Genomic DNA, 20,623 nt, shown 5'->3' with positions numbered 1-20,623 from the left:
CAGACCCTACACCCAAACGGGGGCACTACGTTCATCCACCTCTGGCCTGCTAGCCCCCCTTCCTCTACGGAAGCACAGTTCCCGCTCAGCCCAGTCAAAGCTATTCGCTGCTCTGGCACCCCAATGGTGGAACAAGCTCCCCCACGACGCCAGGACAGCGAATTCACTGACCACCTTCCGGAGACACTTGAAACCCTACCCCTTTAAGGAATACCTGGAATAGTATAACAGTAATCCTTCTACCCCCCCCCCCCCCCACCCCACCCCACCCCACAGTCTCCTGCTAGATTTATACTGTTGTTTAAGGCCTGAACCCTGGACAACCCAGGGAGGCTTGCGGGTAGTGAAGACTGAAGAGCAAGAGTCCCATTCTAGTCTCAAACAGAGTCACATCGGCAGCGCAAATATTGACCCATCTCTCTCTCGCTTGCTCCATCAGTGGCTGGTCCTTTGAGGGGAACCAGCCCGTCTGATTGGTAGTCCAGTGATTCACGCTTATTAGTGCATCACAGAGTCATTAGTGAGGCCTGCCAGAGTTCTGCTGCAGTTACCCCGGAGTCGTCTTTATCACCATGTCAACCGCTAACCTCATTTCCACAGTCCCTTCCACCAGGCATTGTGACTCTCCCAGACTCTCTCAGCCCCTGAATGCTAATGACTAAACCCAGTTGAGGGCATATGAGTGGAAAGATTTCGTCCCCAAATCCAAAAGGCAAGGGTAGATAGTCCTTCTGGACTGTGGAGAGAGGGGGAGAGAAGAGGGGAACAAAGGGAGAGGAGGAGAGGGTCGAATAGGGTTGGGGGCTGTCTGATCCCCCCGCAGTGGTTTGGTCTAGAGAGGCATTTGCTAGCTTTTCATTTTCTCCAGCGAGGTCATGAGTTAACCTCTGTCACAGCATAGCTACAGAGGGGACTGGGGAGCAGGTGAAGAGGAGAATGGTAGCATAACAGCTGGAAAAACTATCTCCAAACTAGGGCCACGTTGATACAGAGAGTTTGATCTCTGCACATGAGAAACTGATGGTGTCTCAGAGAAAAAAGAAATTCACAACAACTTACAAATGCTGAGTAAATTGTTGTGCCATCTTTTCTTTTCGGAAAATAAACAGGAAAATAAAAAGCATTTTTCTCATGAATAACCTCACTTTTTGTGCAACAGTTCCACTTGGAGTCAATTCGCTTCATACGGGTGTCTATGAGCAGGGGTTGTGAGAGAGAGCTTTCAATTTTGTGTAGATGAGGGATATACATTTTTAAATATAGTATACATCTAATCAAAAAAAATGTATTGTCCTATCATGATGGAACGATCTCCAACCCTATATCCTGGACACCCACCTGAGCGACCCATACACCAAAGAGAAGTTCCCATCTGTTTTATGGACCTGATGTAAATTGCCTATATGCAGCCTACACAGATAAATAAATGCGGTCAAAGACCTACTTAACCAGCACTGCCCCCTCAAGATTCTGAGCCTGCCTGGCAGGGTTAGTCCTACAAAGCCAGAGCCCCCGATGGGGGAGCATAATATACAAGGAAATTCTCAAAGCTGCTAATGAGAACCTTGACGACCTTGTACCTAGCCGGTGGGGATTCCGGTGGGGTACCCCCACCCAGGTGGTGGCAGTGCTGGCAACACTGGCTGCAGTAACCCATGGGGAGGGGGTCACACTCGGACAATCAGAGAGGGGGCTTACTATTGTGGCCCAAGTGGCACAAAATAATCAAAGGTATGACTGCACGGAGATGCTTGGGAAAATGGTTACAACGGGGAACCAGAGTGTTTGTGTCTCAGGTGAAGAGGGTGGATCTGATCTCCATCACCTAGGACTTAACATAGATTAAATAGATTAATCAAATCTCACATTGTTGTTCACTTTTGCTCAATCTTGCATGCTTTCTCAAATGGCTGTAACTGTATATGCATTCGTAGATCAGGTCGTTTCTTGAGTTGGGCGATGGGATGTATCAACTATTGAGCATCTGATCTTGTGGCCCTCGGGGGCATAGGGATCCGGGGGTCAGGGGTTATATGCTGATCACTGGGATGACGGCCCAACTTGGGATGGGGAGGGGTTTTAGCGGGGGAATTAGTGGAGAACAATTGGAGGGTTATTTAGTAACATTGCAAATACCATGGTATAGATATATGGACACTCAATCACTATGGTATTTTCTATTGGTAAATTTACAAACATATATAATGACAAATAGATTTGAAACTTGTATCTCATTATGGTATGTGGTGAAATAAGTATAGCCAGTTATAATAATATAATAGGGCCACGTTGATACAGAGAGTTTGATCTCTGCACATGAGAAACTGATGGTGTCTCAGAGAAAAAAGAAATTCACAACAACTTACAAATGCTGAGTAAATTGTTGTGCCATCTTTTCTTTTCGGAAAATAAACAGGAAAATAAAAAGCATTTTTCTCATGAATAACCTCACTTTTTGTGCAACAGTTCCACTTGGAGTCAATTCGCTTCATACGGGTGTCTATGAGCAGGGGTTGTGAGAGAGAGCTTTCAATTTTGTGTAGATGAGGGATATACATTTTTAAATATAGTATACATCTAATCAAACATTTTTTATTGTCCTATCATGATGGAACGATCTCCAACCCTATATCCTGGACACCCACCTGAGCGACCCATACACCAAAGAGAAGTTCCCATCTGTTTTATGGACCTGCTGTAAATTGCCTATATGCAGCCTACACAGATAAATAAATGCGGTCAGAGACCTACTTGAGCAGCACTGCCCCCTCAAGATTCTGAGCCTGCCTGGCAGGGTTAGTCCTACAAAGCCAGAGCCCCCGATGGGGGAGCATAATATACAAGGAAATTCTCAAAGCTGCTAATGAGAACCTTGACGACCTTGTACCTAGCCGGTGGGGATTCCGGTGGGGTACCCCCACCCAGGTGGTGGCAGTGCTGGCAACACTGGCTGCAGTAACCCATGGGGAGGGGGTCACACTCGGACAATCAGAGAGGGGGCTTACTATTGTGGCCCAAGTGGCACAAAATAATCAAAGGTATGACTGCACGGAGATGCTTGGGAAAATGGTTACAACGGGGAACCAGAGTGTTTGTGTCTCAGGTGAAGAGGGTGGATCTGATCTCCATCACCTAGGACTTAACATAGATTAAATAGATTAATCAAATCTCACATTGTTGTTCACTTTTGCTCAATCTTGCATGCTTTCTCAAATGGCTGTAACTGTATATGCATTCGTAGATCAGGTCGTTTCTTGAGTTGGGCGATGGGATGTATCAACTATTGAGCATCTGATCTTGTGGCCCTCGGGGGCATAGGGATCCGGGGGTCAGGGGTGGTATGCTGATCACTGGGATGACGGCCCAACTTGGGATGGGGAGGGGTTTTAGCGGGGGAATTAGTGGAGAACAATTGGAGGGTTATTTAGTAACATTGCAAATACCATGGTATAGATATATGGACACTCAATCACTATGGTATTTTCTATTGGTAAATTTACAAACATATATAATGACAAATAGATCTGAAACTTGTATCTCATTATGGTATGTGGTGAAATAAGTATAGGCAGTTATAATTGTAATGGCTTAGCAGATAATAACAAAAGAAGAACAATATTTACATGGCTCAAAGAGAAGGAATATAATATATATTGTTTACAGGAAACCCTTTCAACAATTCTAGATGAAGTTGTGTGGAAATAGGAATGAGGGGGGCGAAATATACTTCTCCCATGGGCTAAGAAACTCAAAAGGGGTGATGATATTAATTAGATGGATTATTTTAAATATGTTATTGGACCATAAAAAAATATGGCTCATTAACCTTTACGGACCAAATATTGATGATCCACACTTCTTTGAAAATATATATATTGAATTATCGACCTTGCAAGCAATTCAAGACTCCATTATTATGGTGGGAGATTATAATACCGTTTTAAATAGCTCAGTGGACGGTAAAGGAAATCACACTACAAACAATCACACTCATGCTCTTATGGAAATCGTGAATGTCATGGATACATTAGAACTAGTAGATATATGGAGGCTTAAATATCCTGATCTAGTGAGATATACATGGCGGAGACTCAATCAAGCTAGTCGTCTTGACTTCTTTCTTATGTCATTCTCGTTGGCACCAAAAGTTTAAAAAGTGTTGATAGGGGACAGAATGTGGTTGGACCATCATATAATTGGCATATACATTACTCTTACTGAATTTCCACGTGGGCGAGGATATTGGAAATGTAATCAAAGCCTATTGGATGATAACTTGTTTTTAACTAGGACAGAGGAATTTATAACTGATTTTTTCCGACATAACATAGGTACAGCAAATCCCCTTATTGTATGGGACACCTTTAAATGTGCCTTTAGAGGCCATGCAATTCAGTACTCATCTCGAAAACAAGAGCAATTTAGGTCAAAAGAGTCCACACTAACAAAGGAAATAGAAGGTCTAACAGAACAGATAGATAGCAATAAAAACTGTAACATAGAGGCTCAGAATAAAAAGAAATTGAGAAACTTATTCAAGAAAGATCAAGTGTAATATATTATAAAAATAAAGCAAACTGGATGGAATATGGGGAAAAATGCACCAAATTATTTTGTAATCTTCAACATAGGAATGCTACCAAAAATAATTTATTGAAACTGGTTACAAATGACGGAGTCACCCATGATTCACCAAATTATATTTTGAAGGAGGAAACAAAGTACTTTAAGCATATGTTTTCGTTTCAGTCGCCTCCATCTCCTCTAACTGAAGCAAATTGTAGAGATTTTTTTTCAATTGATAATGTAAAATTAACAGCCATACAGAAAGACTCATGTGAAGGTGAAATTACAGAGGAAGAACTTCTGGATGCAATTAAAGACTTTAAGTCCGGGAAAACTCCAGGGTTGGATGGCATACCAGTCGAGGTATACCAAACCTTTTTTGATATACTCAGAGGACCGTTATTAGCATGTTTTAAGCACTCCTATGTAAATGGTAGATAATCAGACACTCAAGAAGAAGGTCTGATTTCATTATTACTGAAACAGGATACAAGTGGAAAATATAAAGATCCAGTCCATTAAAAAAATTGGCGGCCCCTTACACTTCAGTGTTGTGATGCAAAAATTCTAGCAAAATGTATAGCGCATAGAATTGAAAAGGTATTGTCGGACATTATTCATTCTAATCAGACAGGTTTTTTACATGGACGATACATTGGAGATAATATAAGGCAAGTACTGGAAACAATAGAACACTATTAAAAATCTGGGAAACCAGGCCTACTATTCATAGCAGACTTCAAAAAGGCATTTGAGAAAGTACGACTGGGGTTTATATATAAATGCCTGGAGCATTTCAATTTTTTTTCAATAAATTGGGTCAAAATCATGTATAGTAACCCTAGGTGTAAAATAGTAAATAATGGCTATTTCTCAGAAAGTTTTAAACTGTCAAGAGGAGTGAAACAAGGTTGTCCACTATCAGCATATCTATTTATTATTGCCATTGAGATGTTAGCTATTAAAATCAGATCCAACAATAATATCAAGGGATTAGAAATCCAGGGCTTAAAAACAAAGGTGTCATTGTACGCTGATGATTCATGTTTTCTTTTAAATCCACAACTTGAATCCCTCCACAGCTTCATAGAGGATCTAGATACATTTTCTAACCACTCTGGATTACAACCAAATTATGATAAATGTACTATATTACGTATTGGATCACTAAAAAATAAAAAATTTACATTACCATGTAGTTTACCAATAAAATGGTCTGATGGTGATGTGGATATACTCGGAATACATATCCCGAATGAAATAAATGATCTCACTCCAAAAAGATTTAATAGAAAGTTAGCAAAAATAGATAAGATCTTGCTACCATGGAAAGGTAAATACCTGTCAATTTGTGGAAAAATCACCCTGATTAACTCTTTAGTATTATCCCAGTTTACTTATTTGCTTATGGTCTTGCCTACGCCTAGCAAACTGTTTTTTAAATTATATGAGAAAAAAATATTCCATTTTATTTATTTCTAAAACAAGCCATAGAAAGTTAGCTGCAATTTCAATTGAATCCTCCAGAAATGACAGAACAAATATTGCAACAAATATTGTGGTTAAACTCAAATATACTAATTGATAAAAAAACATTCTTTTTGAGAAAATATTTTTAAAAGGTATAATCTTCGTAAATTATATTATCAGCTAACAAAAACATATGGAAATGTCTACCCAAAATTACAACCAAATAATTGCAGCATTACCGCAAAAATGGAAGAGGAAAGTGGAAGGAGGAAAAAGTAAGGAACTTGTCTGTCGGCCTTGCATTAAAGAACATAATTGGTTAAAGAAAATTGTGATAAATAAAAAAGTTGACCAGTTTCATTTAAGGACCAAAGGATTGACAGCCGTCCCATATAGATTGCAAAATAGTTGGGAAGAGATTTTTGACGTACCGATTCCATGGCATAGTGTTTATGAACAGATACGCAAAACGACGCCGGATTCAAAACTTATAATTTTTCAATTTAAATTATTATATAAAATTCTTGCTACCAATAGAATGTTATTTGTATGGGGGATACAATCTTCCCAGCTCTGCAGATTTGGCTGTGAAGAGACAGAATCATTAGATAATTTGTTTTGGTACTGTCCATTTGTAGCTTGTTTCTGGACACAGGTCCAGGAATGGCTGAAGGATTGCAATATTTGCATGGAGCTGACCCTGCAGATAGCACTACTGGGTGATCTGAAAAGTCATAGTCAATTGATCAATAATATAATAATACTTTTAGCAAAAATGTTTATTTTCAATTTACAATCTGTAGAAACAATTAGAATAGAAAGGTTCAGAACTTTTGTAAAACATCACAGTACAGTTGAAAAATATATGGCAAATAGAAATCCAATATGGATGGTGTTAAGAGATAGATGGGAGGTGTTGAATGGAGCTGAATGATGGGACTAATAACAACAACTAATAACAACAAGATAACTAGTGTAAGACATGCTGTATCCATAATAAGTATATAGGTTATATATTTTGAGCTTTTGTGAAAGAGCACAGTTAGAAAGATATGGCATATAGAAACATACAGTGAGGGAAAAAAGTATTTGATCCCCTGCTGATTTTGTACGTTTGCCCACTGACAAAGACATGATCAGTCTATAATTTTAAATGGTAGGTTTATTTGAACAGTGAGAGACAGAATAACAACAACAAAATCCAGAAAAACGCATGTCAAAAATGTTATAAATTGATTTGCATTTTAATGAGGGAAATAAGTATTTGACCCCTCTGCAAAACATGACTTATTACTTGGTGGCAAAACCCTTGTTGGCAATCACAGAGGTCAGACGTTTCTTGAAGTTGGCCACCAGGTTTGCACACATCTCAGGAGGGATTTTGTTCCACTCCTCTTTGCAGATCTTCTCCAAGTCATTAAGGTTTCAAGGCTGACGTTTGGCAACTCTGACCTTCAGCTCCCTCAACAGATTTTCTATGGGATTAAGGTCTGGAGACTGGCTAGGCCACTCCAGGACCTTAATGTGCTTCTTCTTGAGCCACTCCTTTGTTGCCTTGGCCGTGTGTTTTGGGTCATTGTCATGCTGGAATACCCAACCACGACCCATTTTCAATGCCCTGGCTGAGGGAAGGAGGTACTCACCCAAGATTTGACGGTACATGGCCCCGACCATCGTCCCTTTGATGCGGTGAAGTTGTCCTGTCCCCTTAGCAGAAAAACACCCCCAAAGCATAATGTTTCCACCTCCATGTTTGACGGTGGGGATGGTGTTCTTGGGGTCATAGGCAGCATTCCTCCTCCTCCAAACACGGCGAGTTGAGTTGATGCCAAAGAGCTCCATTTTGGTCTCATCTGACCACAATACTTTCACCCAGTTCTCCTCTGAATCATTCAGATGTTCATTGGCAAACTTCAGACGGGCCTGTATATGTGCTTTCTTGAGCAGGGGGACCTTGCGGGCGCTGCAGGATCTCAGTCCTTCACGGCGTAGTGTGTTACCATTTGTTTCTTGGTGACTATGGTCCCAGCTGCCTTGAGATCATTGACAAGATCCGCCCGTGTAGTTCTGGGCTGATTCCTCACCGTTCTCATGATCATTGCAACTCCACGAGGTGAGATCTTGCATGGAGCCCCAGGCCGAGGGAGATTGACAGTTATTTTGTGTTTCTTCCATTTGCGTATAATTGCACCAACTGTTGTCACCTACTCACCAAGCTGCTTGGCGATGGTCTTGTAGCCCATTCCAGCCTTGTGTAGGTCTACAATCTTGTCCCTGACATCCTTGGAGAGCTCTTTGGTCTTGGCCATGGTGGAGAGTTTGGAATCTGATTGATTGATTGCTTCTGTGGACAGGTGTCTTTTATACAGGTAACAAGCTGAGATTAGGAGCACTCCCTTTAAAGAGTGTGCTCCTAATCTCAGCTCGTTACCTGTATAAAAGACACCTGGGAGCCAGAATTCTTTCTGATTGAGAGGGGGTCAAATACTTATTTCCCTCATTAAAATGCAAATCAAATTATAACATTTTTGACATGCGTTTTTCTGGATTTTGTTGTTGTTATTCTGTCTCTCACTGTTCAAATAAACCTACCAATAAAATTATAGACTGATCATTTATTTGTCAGTGGGCAAACGTACAAAATCAGCAGGGGATCAAATACATTTTTCCCTCACTGTACCAGATTGACATCATGAAAATTATCGGAGGAAGTTCAGGAGTAAAAACAAACAAAATATAATTATTGACTGTGTCCATAAAATGTATATAGTATGTATAAGCATGAAGTAGAGGCCTAAGCATTGTTGTTCACTAGTTTACTCAAATTAGGGAAGGGATGGTGGGGTTGGAATATAATAAAGGGAAATATATATATATTTAAAGGATATTTATGTATATATATTTATATATATATATATATTTATATGCGCATATGTATGTATGTGTGTATATATATATATATATATATATATATATATATATATATATATATATATATATATATATATATATATATATATATATATGCGAGAGAAAAAAAGAAAACAAACATATGGGGGATTGGAAGTGACGCAGACAATTACATTGATGGAAGTTACAATCGATCTGCAATATTAAAGCTGATCTATCCCCTAAAAAATAATAATAATAAAAATATTTGCTTTATACTGCAAGCAAAGCAATTCACAGTTTACAGTGTATTCAATAACTGCCAGGCGTTTTAAAAGCAATAACCATACAGTGTACATAGTAGTTAGTTATCTATTTCTCTATGATTTCAACATGTCACAGAGAAATCAATAAGAGGTAAAAAAGTTTGTAAAAAAATTTGGCCTTTTGCAATTACAGTACCAGTCCAAAGTTTGGACACACCTACTCATTCCAAGGTTTTTCTTTATTTTTACTATTTTCTACATTGTAGAATAATAGTGAAGACATCAAGACTATGAAATAACACACATGGAATCATGTAGTAACCAAAAAAGTGTTAAACAAATCAAAATATATATAGGGTATAGCCACCCTTTGCCTTGACCACAGCTTTGCACACTCTTGGCATTCTCTCAACCAGCTTCACCTGGAATGCTTTTCCAACAGTCTTGAAGGAGTTCCCACATGTGCTGAGCACTTGTTGGCTGCTTTTCCTTCACTCTGCGATCCGACTCATCCCAAACCATCTCAATTGGGTTGAGGTCGGGGGACTGTGGAGGCCAGGTCACCTGATGCAGCATTCCATCACTCTCCTTCTTGGTAAAATAGCCCTTACACAGCCTGGAAGTGTGTTGGGTCATTGTCCTGTTGAAAAACAAATGATAGTCCCACTAAGCCCAAACCAGATGGTATGGCGTATCACTGCAGAATGCTGTGGTAGCCATGCTGGTTGTGTGCCTTGAATTCTAAATCAATCATTGACAGTGTCACCAGCAAAGCACCCCCACACCATAACACCTCCTCCTCCATGCTTTAGGGTGGGAAATACACATGCGGAGATCATCTGTTCACCCACACCGTGTCTCACAAAGCCACGGCGGTTGGAACCAAAAATCTCAAATTTGGAAAAGTTTCCACCGGTCTAATGTCCATTGCTCGTGTTTCTTGGCCCAAACAAGTCTCTTCTTATTATTGGTGTCCTTTAGTAGTGGTTTCTTTGCAGCAATTTGACCATGAAGGCCTGATTCACACAGTCTCCTCTGAACAGTTGATGTTGAGATGTGTCTGTTACTTGAACTCTGTGAAGCATTTATTTGGGCTGCAATTTCTGAGGCTGGTAACTCTAATGAACTTATCCTCTGCAGCAGAGGTAACTCTGGGTCTTCCATTTCTGTGGCGGTCCTCATGAGAGCCAGTTTCATCATAGCTCTTGATGGTTTTTGTGACTGCATTAAAATAAACTTTCAAAGTTCTTGAAATGTTCCGTATTGACTGACCTTCATGTCTTAAAGTAATGATGGACTGTTGTTTCTCTTTGCTTATTTGAGCTGTTCTTGCCACAATATGGACTTGGTCTTTTACCAAATAGGGCTATCTTCTATATACCCCCCTACCTTGTCACAACACAACTGATTGGCTCAAACGCATTAAGAAGGAAATAAATTCCACAAATTAACTTTTAACAAGGCACACCTGTTAATTGAAATGCATTCGAGGTGACCCTCTCATGAAGCTGGTTGAGAGAATGCCAAGAGTGTGCAAAGCTGTCATCAAGGCAAAGGGTTGCTATTTGAAGAATCTCAAATATGAAATATATTTTGATTTGTTTTACACTTTTTTTGGCTACTACATGATTCCATATGTGTTATTTCAAAGTTTTGATGTCTTCACTATTATTCCACAATGTAAAAATAGTAAAAATAAAGAAAAACCCTTGAATGAGTAGGTGTGTCCAAACTGTTGACTGGTGACTGGTATTGTATATAATTATCAACATTATCATCTGGTATTGTGTCCACATTTCGACCTTGGAGTTGCTTAAATTGTAATTGAAAACATATGAAATATCTCTACAGCATTTATAAAATCCCAGAATTTTTCCATTACAGAAACTCACAATAAAATCCCTGTTTTAGTGTCCATTTTCAATACATTTGAAATAGGTCCAAGGACTGCACCTCACAGACCTGAGTCAGCTTGCAGGCCCCATCACCCACAATGGTATCATCATAGCTCACCATAAAATCGCAAAAATACTTCTGAACCACTTCGCTCTGCTGCATCTCTAAACTCAGGGCAAGTTTAAACAAGCTGTGTGGCTGAATATCCTTTCATCCAAACGGTTCAGTCATTACGTATTCAATTTTCCAGTCAGATCTTTGGCTTCGGTGAGATTCAAGTAGTACTGCCAAATTTCCTTCAGAGAGAGAAAGACTATTTCAAAACCATGAAAAGCAATATAAAAAAAAATCGGTCTGAGAGAGTACCTTGATTAGAAGTAGATGTGTTATGAATGACAGTACCATTAATCATGAAGGAACAGCATTGCTGTGGGTCTAGGGCAGGGATCATCAACTAGATTCAGCCGCGGGACAATTTTTTCTTGAGCGGATGGTCGGGAAGCCAGAACATGATTACAAATCATTTGTAGACTGCAAATTGACTGCAAGAAGCCCAAACCAATATAATATTTTACTAAAACATAATAATTTCAAGCCTTGCTTACATTTGTATACGATCACGTGTCTCTCTCTGTATTATGCATGGTAATAATAGGGAATAGATTTCCAAAATGTATAATGATTTGGAGCTGATTTCCTGGGGGTTTTACAGTCTTTTATGTCCAACAATGAAAATCCCCTCCTCCCTCCCCCCAAAATGGCCACCAGCTGGGGAACCCTGGTCTAGGGGTTTGTTAAGCTGTTGAGACTGAATGCTCCTCATTTGAAAAAGTATAGTCAAGAGTTCTGATTCGTTCTTATTTTCCACAAGGCCTTTTCTTAACAGATTACCCCAGGAAGTAGAGTTACAAAGAGACTGACGGTGATTTTCAAAGGCTGTGCCCTCCCCACTGTTGACTGTGGCGCTTACATGTTTGAGCTCCCGTCTTTGGGGCATGCTGAAATCACCTGTAAGCTACTCTGAGCTCTATGCTGTATGAACGAGAATGGGATTGCTCTGGGATTGCTCTGAAGAAACTGTACTTTGATATACCAATACAAGGACAGATCAGTGTTGACCTTATGAAAATTATAGGAGGGGAAGTGAAAATGCAGAACTGAAATCAACCTCTGCATGGTAATGATTAAATAAGTTCAGCCTAACTACATCACCTTGAGAGGGTTAATGTTAGACATGAGGATGATAATACATAATGAATGGATATTTCCAAACATGTTCAAATGAAAGTAGATTGTCCCAAACCCCCGGATAATGGTGGTTTACAAGTTAACTGAGTTCCCCACTTACCAGCTGCCCGTAGTCCTATGGGTTATAGTGGTACATGCGGAAGGCTGGGTTGTTGGAGTACGGCTCTTCTGCACTTTTGATTGGAGTAACAGCCGGTGTGACAAACAGGGAATTAATTGGCTCCCCTTCAAAGCAAACAAATGATGATTTGGTTAAATAAATACATGGCTAAAGGCATTAATTCCTTAGTTCCTCCTCCATTGCATTAAGCTAGCTAATTATACAAACAAGCATTTTTGTGGCTGTGGGGATTCTAGCCAACACTGACAGTCATGATAACACTGAACCCACAGGAGGTTAATGGGTCACATTGGTGGATGTGGATTGTCTGAGTAGTTGAACATGTTCTAAATGCGTCATTATAGTTGGAAAGGTACAAAAGGTCACTCGGCATATGATGCCTCGTTGGTTTGTAGGAAGGAGAGTTCCTAATTTGATGATAGATAAAAATAATGTTCAAACCTCATCCTGACCCAGTCACTTACCAGACAAAAATGCACTTTGGCAAAAGAGGGTATGATTAAGTTTACAGCATATTATCTATTGAATACTATTAATGCTATCAATACTATAAGTTAATCAATACTAGTTACCCCTTGATGACAGTCACTTATCCAACAGAGCCTTGACACTATCCAGTGACTTACCTTGCTGATTGTGCAAGACCATTATGCTGTCTCTGTGAGTGTGGCCATAGAAATGCCCTGAGATGATGTCACTGTAGTTGCGAAAGGTCTTCACAAGTCTCTCATTGTAGACTTCTCTGACGACGGTGGTATTCCTGGCATAGGGCAAGTAACCCACTGGAACATGAGCAATGACAGGAGAAACAGCATGCTTAGGCACCATAGGACTGGTTTGGAGTCAAACCTTGCTTTAAAAAGATGTCAGTCTTCCATGTTATATCCTGTATAAGCAGTCTTCTGGTGCTTAGAATCCATGCAGGACTATTCAGAAGCCATCCTCACCTGGCTAGACATATTCCATCTACTAAGTAATGTAGCTACAGTGCCTTCAGAAAGTATTCACATGCCTTGAGTTTTTCCACATTTTGTTGTTTTACAAAGTGAGATTAAAATTGATTAATTGTAATTCTTTGTCAACGATCTACACAAAATACTCAAATGTCAAAGTGGAAGAAAAATTGTAACATTTGTAAAAAACTTCAATGAAAATAAAACTAATATATCTTGATTAGATAAGTATTCAACCCCCTGAGTCAATACATGTTAGAATCACCTTCAGCAGTGAGTCTTTCTGGGTAAATCTCTAAGAGCTTTCCACACCTGGATTATGCAACATTTGTCCATTACTCTTTTCAAAATTCTTCAAGCTCTGTCAAATTGGTTGTTGGTCATTGCTAGAAAACCCTTTTCAGGTCTTGCCATAGATTTTCAATCAGATTTAAGTCAAAACTGTAACTCGGCCATTAAGGAACATTCCCTGTCTTCTTGGTAAGCAACTCCAGTGTAGATTTGGCCTTGTGTTTTAGGTTATTGTCCTGCTGAAAGGTGAATTCATCTCCCAGTGTCTGGTGGAAAGCAGACTGAACCAAGTTTTCCTCTAGGATTTTGCCTGTGCTTAGCTCCATTCCTGTTTTTTTATCCTGAAAAACTCCACAGTCCTTAATGATTACAAGCATACCCATAACATAATGCAGCCAGCACTATGCTTGAAAATATGGAGAGTGGTACTCAGGGATGTGTTGTGTTGGATTTGCCCCAAACATAAGACTTTGTATTCAGGACCAGAAGTTAATTCCTTTGCCATTGTTTTGCAGTATTACTTTATAGCCTTGTTGCAGACAGGATGCATGTTTAGGAAAAAATGTATTCTGTACAGGCATCCTTCTTCTCACTCTGTCAATTAGGTGAGTATTGTGGACTAACTACAATGTTGTTGATCCATCCGTTTTCTCCTATCACAGCCATTAAACTCTGTTTAAAAGTAACCATTGGCCTCATGGTGAAATCCCTGAGCGGTTTCCTTCCTCTCCAGCAACTGAGTTAGGAAGGACGCCTATATCTTTGTAGTGACTGGGTGTATTGATACACCATCCAAAGTTTCATTAATAACTTCACCATGACCAAAGGGATATTCAATGTATTTTTTATTTTTTTACCCATCTACCAATAGGTGCCTTTCTTTGCGAGGTGCCTTTCTATGCATTGGAAAACCACCCTGGTCTTTGTGGATGCATCTGTGTTTGAAATTCAATGCTCGACTGAGGGACCTTGCAGATAATTGTATGTGTGGGGTACAGAGATGAGGTAGTCATTCAAATATCATATTGAACACTATTATTGCACACAAAGTGAGTCCATTCAACTTATTACGTGACTTGTTAAGAACATTTTTACTCCTGAACTTATTTAGGCTTGCCATAACAAATGGATTGAATACTTACTGACTCAAGACATTTTCAGCTTTTCATTTTTAAATAATTTGTAAAACATAAATAAAAAAACATGATTCCACTTTGACATTATGGGGTATTGTGTATAGGCCAGTGAAGCATTTTAAATTACAGGTTGTAATGCAACAAAATAGGAAAATCGCCATGGAGGATTAATACTTTTGCAAGGCACTGTAGTATAGGATTGTGTTCAGGCTTATCAGTCGCAGCTTGGGCTGCATCAACTGAGAGTAAAATCCGCCTTCACAAAATGGACACTTACATTTTTACATTTTAGTCATTTAGCAGACACTCTTATCCAGAGTGACTTAGAGTAGTGAGTGCATACATTTTCATTCGTACTGGTTCCCCGTGGGAATTGAACCCACAACCCTGGCGTTGCAAGTGTCATGCTCTACCAACTGAGACCCGCAGGACAAAAAATTCCAGGTAAGGTTATTGTGTGCTGGGTCAAGTTATTGTGAGTTCTGCAATGGTGATCAATATGTAATGTTTATGGACATTAAAAACAATGCAAAAAATAATTGCAAAGTACCAAGAGGCCTGATCAGCAGGCCTAAAATGAGTTCTCTCACGTCCTAGCCACAAGCAGCTTACCTTCTCTTTGAGTTACAAGGGCTTCTGGCTTCAACCAAGGCTCCCACAGTTTGGCTGCAGCCTGGTAAATATCATTAGTAGAGGTCGGAAGTTGATCCTGAAAATAATATTTAACACTATCATGAAAATACAGTACATATACAAAAAAATGAAACAGAAACATTCTTATAGAGGTAAAATGGGCAATCAACTGCTGCCCACACTAAAAATGCATGAAGGAAACTATCTTTCAGACACGCCGATACAATCTCCGGTTTGACCCAGGGTGTCTACCACTCTCAGCATTTAACATGATGTCTAAATAATGTATGCGCTAACTGTAAGTCGCTCTGGATAAGAGCGTCTGCTAAATGACTAAAATGTAAATGTTTCCATCACAGGTCATCTCCACCCCATCACCTCCCACATGTGGAATAGATAGAATACCTGTGGTCAATAGTCGCGGTTCCCGAGGGCGGGGTACAACGGCATGTCTAGGAGGAACTCCCTGATGGTTTGAGTCATGTTGCTGATGACTTGGATCACCACGTCCGTGGATAGCTCCCCTGATGGGACATGTGGAGGACTGTCTCTAAAGAGAGGAATAAGCTCATTCTAATAACTTATTAGAGAGAGCCCAGGGCAGAATTAATTAAATAAAACAAAGATCTGCTCATATATTACCCCTAAATCCCTGTAATCACATTTGAATCTAGGTGCAGTGGCAGGGCCTTTCACCAAAGCATCTTAATTATGCTTACCAGGCATTATACATGCCAATAAAATGTCAGGCTTAACCGATTAACTGAAGATTTGTGAAATGAACTAGCTTAGCACCATACACATGCAGTACAAGTCCTTTCGTGTTATGTATGATTCATATTTTCAGGCCTTAGCATAGCATTTAGTACATTTTAGTAGCCTTTGCTATGCATTGCTCTTTACTCTATTCATATGCACACCTATCTGATGCTGAGTCATCCCCACTGGTTGCACGTTGGCATAATGACTTTATAGCACTGTTTTCATATCAGCAGAAGGATTTAAGGCCTATTTGGCTGCTGTGCAAATTACTTATTGCATTTCGGGTTGAGACAGCCTAGAGCCGATTCAAGACGATACACTATACAGACATTGTTCATGCTTCACTGAGTAAATCACAGATTTGTTGCTTATTTTACAACAATTCCATCAGTGACAAAATCATTGTTAGTTATCCAATGACAGGTAGGAGGAAGCAATATGTTTTTGTTAATTGTTTAACCTCTCAAATGGTGCACAGTGTACTTCTCCAATTTTGTGGTATATGAAACAGGAAAACAAATCCACATTAACACCACATATTGATTTCCATTCCATATAAAGCTACAAACCCTGTCCAAATCATAAACTCCGGCTGTGGGGGCACTTGTTTCGTTTTGTTTTTCATACCAGATAAAGCTACAAACCTTGTCCAGATCATAAACTCTGGCTGTGGGGCCACTTGTTTCACCCTGTCGTACATGAAAAGTCCAGGAGGCCGGCGGTTTCTGTGATACTGGAACCGGCATGCCTGGCACCGACGATCATGCCACGGTCAAAGTCTCTTAGGTCACTCGTTTTGCCCATTCTAATGTTCAATCTAACAGTACCTGAATGCCTCGATGCCTGTCTGCCTGCTATATACAGTGGGGAGAACAAGTATTTGATACACTGCCGATTTTGCAGGTTTTCCTACTTACAAAGCATGTAGAGGTCTGTAATTCAAGAAAATCACATTGTATGATTTTAAAGTAATTAATTTGCATTTTATTGCATGACATAAGTATTTGATACATCAGAAAAGCAGAACTTAATACTTGGTACAGAAACCTTTGTTTGCAATTACAGAGATCATACGTTTCCTGTAGGTCTTGACCAGGTTTGCACACACTGCAGCAGGGATTTTGGCCCACTCCTCCATACAGACCTTCTCCAGATCCTTCAGGTTTCGGGGCTGTCGCTGGGCAATACGGACTTTCAGTTCCCTCCAAAGATGTTCTATTGGGTTCAGGTCTGGAGACTGGCTAGGCCACTCCAGGACCTTGAGATGCTTCTTATGGAGCCACTCTTTAGTTGCCCTGGCTGTGTGTTTGGGGTCGTTGTCATGCTGGAAGACCCAGCCACGACCCATCTTCACTGCTCTTACTGAGGGAAGGAGGTTGTTGGCCAAGATCTCGCGATACATGGCCCCATCCATCCTTCCCTCAATACGGTGCAGTCGTCCTGTCCCCTTTGCAGAAAAGCATCCCCAAAGAATGATGTTTCCACCTCCATGCTTCACGGTTGGGATGGTGTTCTTGGGGTTGTACTCATCCTTCTTCTTCCTCCAAACACAGCGAGTGGAGTTTAGACCAAAAAGCTCTATTTTTGTCTCATCAGACCACATGACCTTCTCCCATTCCTCCTCTGGATCATCCAGATGGTCATTGGCAAACTTCAGATGGGCCTGGACATGCGCTGGCTTGAGCAGGGGAACCTTGCGTGCGCTGCAGGATTTTAATCCATGACGGCGTAGTGTGATACTAATGGTTTTCTTTGAGACTGTGGTCCCAGCTCTCTTCAGGTCATTGACCAGGTCCTGCCGTGTAGTTCTGGGCTGGTCCCTCACCTTCCTCATAATCATTGATGCCCCACGAGGTGAGAACTTGCATGGAGCCCCAGACCGAGAGTGATTGACCGTCATCTTGAACTTCTTCCATTTTCTAATAATTGCGCCAACAGTTGTTGCCTTCTCACCAAGCTGCTTGCCTATTGTCCTGTAGCCCATCCCAGCCTTGTGCAGGTCTACAATTTTATCCCTGATGTCCTTACACAGCTCTCTGGTCTTGGCCATTGTGGAGAGGTTGGAGTCTGTTTGATTGAGTGTGTGGACAGGTGTCTTTTATACAGGTAACGAGTTCAAACAGGTGCAGTTAATACAGGTAATGAGTGGAGAACAGGAGGGCTTCTTAAAGAAAAACTAACAGGTCTGTGAGAGCCGGAATTCTTACTGGTTGGTAGGTGATCAAATACTTATGTCATGCAATAAAATGCAAATTAATTACTTAAAAATCATACAATATGATTTTCTGGATTTTTGTTTTAGATTCAGTCTCTCACAGTTGAAGTGTACCTATGATAAAAAATTACAGACCTCTACATGCTTTGTAAGTAGGAAAACCTGCAAAATCGGCAGTGTATCAAATACTTGTTTTCCCCACTGTACGTATAGCAAGCCACGACCACGTGACTTTTTCGTCATTTTCGTGAATGGGGTGGTGTACCTAATTAACTGGCCCCTGTGTATACCACCTTTTGCAAAACTTCACAGAATAGTAACAAATTGTTTTCATCAGAAGAGAAATCTGTGCAATTGTGTTCACTGTTTCCGGTAATCAATAAATACTACTACACAGAATTCTAAATCACACTATCAGTGTCACACCATGTAAAATACATGGATAGATCTAGACAATGGGGACTGTCTAATTGTGTTAGGATGTTTTACAATATTGTGGACAGGCAGAGATTTAGAGAATGAAGTTGGGTTACTTCTAAGTCATTGTCTTCAACATTGCGACCTTCCATTACATAACTTTGCTTGTGTGTGGATTGAGGCCTATACATTCAAATCAGTTGTTTCTCCATTGTATCAACATTTCCTTATTTCTATTGTGGATTGTGTTTCTACAAAACTATAAGCAAACCAGCCTTTGTATTGAATGCATGGAATTGGATTGTGATGACACTGATTAATGAATCCTGCACACTGTCTATTTGATTTGATGAATATGAAATTGTTTGGTAAGATATGCTTAAAATTTTTGTAATTACCCATAATTCTGCACATTTGGTTAGTTGTCCTTCCGATTTTGATTATCATGATTTAGTGACCATAAATAAAATGGGTTGATCTACTGGGATTTTTTTTTTTAAACAGACTAACTTTCTGTTTTGTCTGTTTGGACTAGTAGCCTATCATTGCCTTAATCTTTTTGCAGGCAGTCATGTTCTTTTGTTAATGTATTTGCAATTTTGACCACATTTTGAAAACGCATTTACTGTTTGCAAAAGGCCACAGAGTTGTGAAAATCCACAATATAGTTTTTTTAAAATGCTGTACACCATTGAGAAAAACTGTACAAACATAGAATAGAATATAAATGGCAAATACCAGCATGCGCTTACAATTTATTTGCAAAAATGGTTGACAGCTCAACAATCAGCTTACAAAATCATTCATGGGTGCAATCAACGCATATAAACAACGTACCTATGCTTGGCAGGTGAATGCTATTTACAGGTGCAAGAGGCGCCACGTAAATCAGCAACCCGTTGAACAGCAGCCCAACCAGAAGGGACACGACGCTCATACTGTCACATTAAGCTCATAAAATGTGAGCGGAAATGCATCGTTGAAGTTTAGATACAATCAGGAAGTATGGTGGTCATGTGACTGATTTATCCGCTCCCGGGTTGTGAAAACAGTGCGGTCACCCGAGCACTTTAGATAGCTTACATTTCAAAGAGAGTCGAGAGAAAGCAGAGGTCGCCCGGCGCTGATCTACTAAAATAATATTTGACTTTGGCGCACGCATACACACGCCAAAGGCCCTTTTGCAACATTGTTACAACATGGACTTCCAAGTGATGTGAGCTTGATTTCTGCTGATACATTGTATCGAATAGTCATAACATGAATACATTGTGGCAGACACAGACGTAAGATCTTACCTATGAGAAGAACTACTGCAATGCAGGACATTTAAAACGTGTAGTGTATTCGAGGTTTAGAAAGGCTTCTGAAGTTTCCACTTTGAAATGTCAGACTTGATTTTTCCTTACGAAAAATGTATCAACCGCTATAAAAATGTTCATTAATTATAATCCACATAATAATTCACATTTCCTGTTGTTGCAGAACTATTTTCCTGTTGTAGCAAACTGGCTCCAATTAAGATCCTACATATGTCGGCTACACATTGTTTCAATCTCAATGCAAGTTTGGAACACCATTATAATTGTTTGATTAGGATATATTTTCTCCATCTAACATGTTACATAACAGTTAATAACACTAAATGTGTGAACTAATATATGGCCTATTATTGTGAGGTAGGACTACAGATAGGTAGCCTACAAAAGCCTCAAAATGACAGATAGTGGTTTGAGGATTTCACTCTCTGTGAGATATAT

General features: G+C 39.9%; 1 pseudogene across 1 annotated transcript; it reads right to left on the bottom strand.

Moving 5' to 3' along the window:
- Positions 1-10,889: 10,889 nt before the first annotated feature.
- Positions 10,890-19,800, bottom strand: LOC311106815 (cyclic GMP-AMP phosphodiesterase SMPDL3A-like; annotated as a pseudogene). The gene is made up of 6 exons (XR_014615868.1): positions 19,701-19,800; positions 15,875-16,017; positions 15,449-15,545; positions 13,083-13,238; positions 12,436-12,560; positions 10,890-11,383 (listed from the first exon to the last, which is right to left on the bottom strand). The product of XR_014615868.1 is annotated as a cyclic GMP-AMP phosphodiesterase SMPDL3A-like (transcript).
- Between the last annotated feature and the right edge of the window lie 823 nt (positions 19,801-20,623).

This window comes from Coregonus lavaretus, assembly GCF_964263955.1.
Source record: "Coregonus lavaretus genome assembly, chromosome: 31".
NCBI lineage: Eukaryota > Metazoa > Chordata > Actinopteri > Salmoniformes > Salmonidae > Coregonus > Coregonus lavaretus.
The sequence above is the reverse complement of the archived record's forward strand: the minus strand, read 5'-3'. Positions and strand labels throughout refer to the sequence as shown.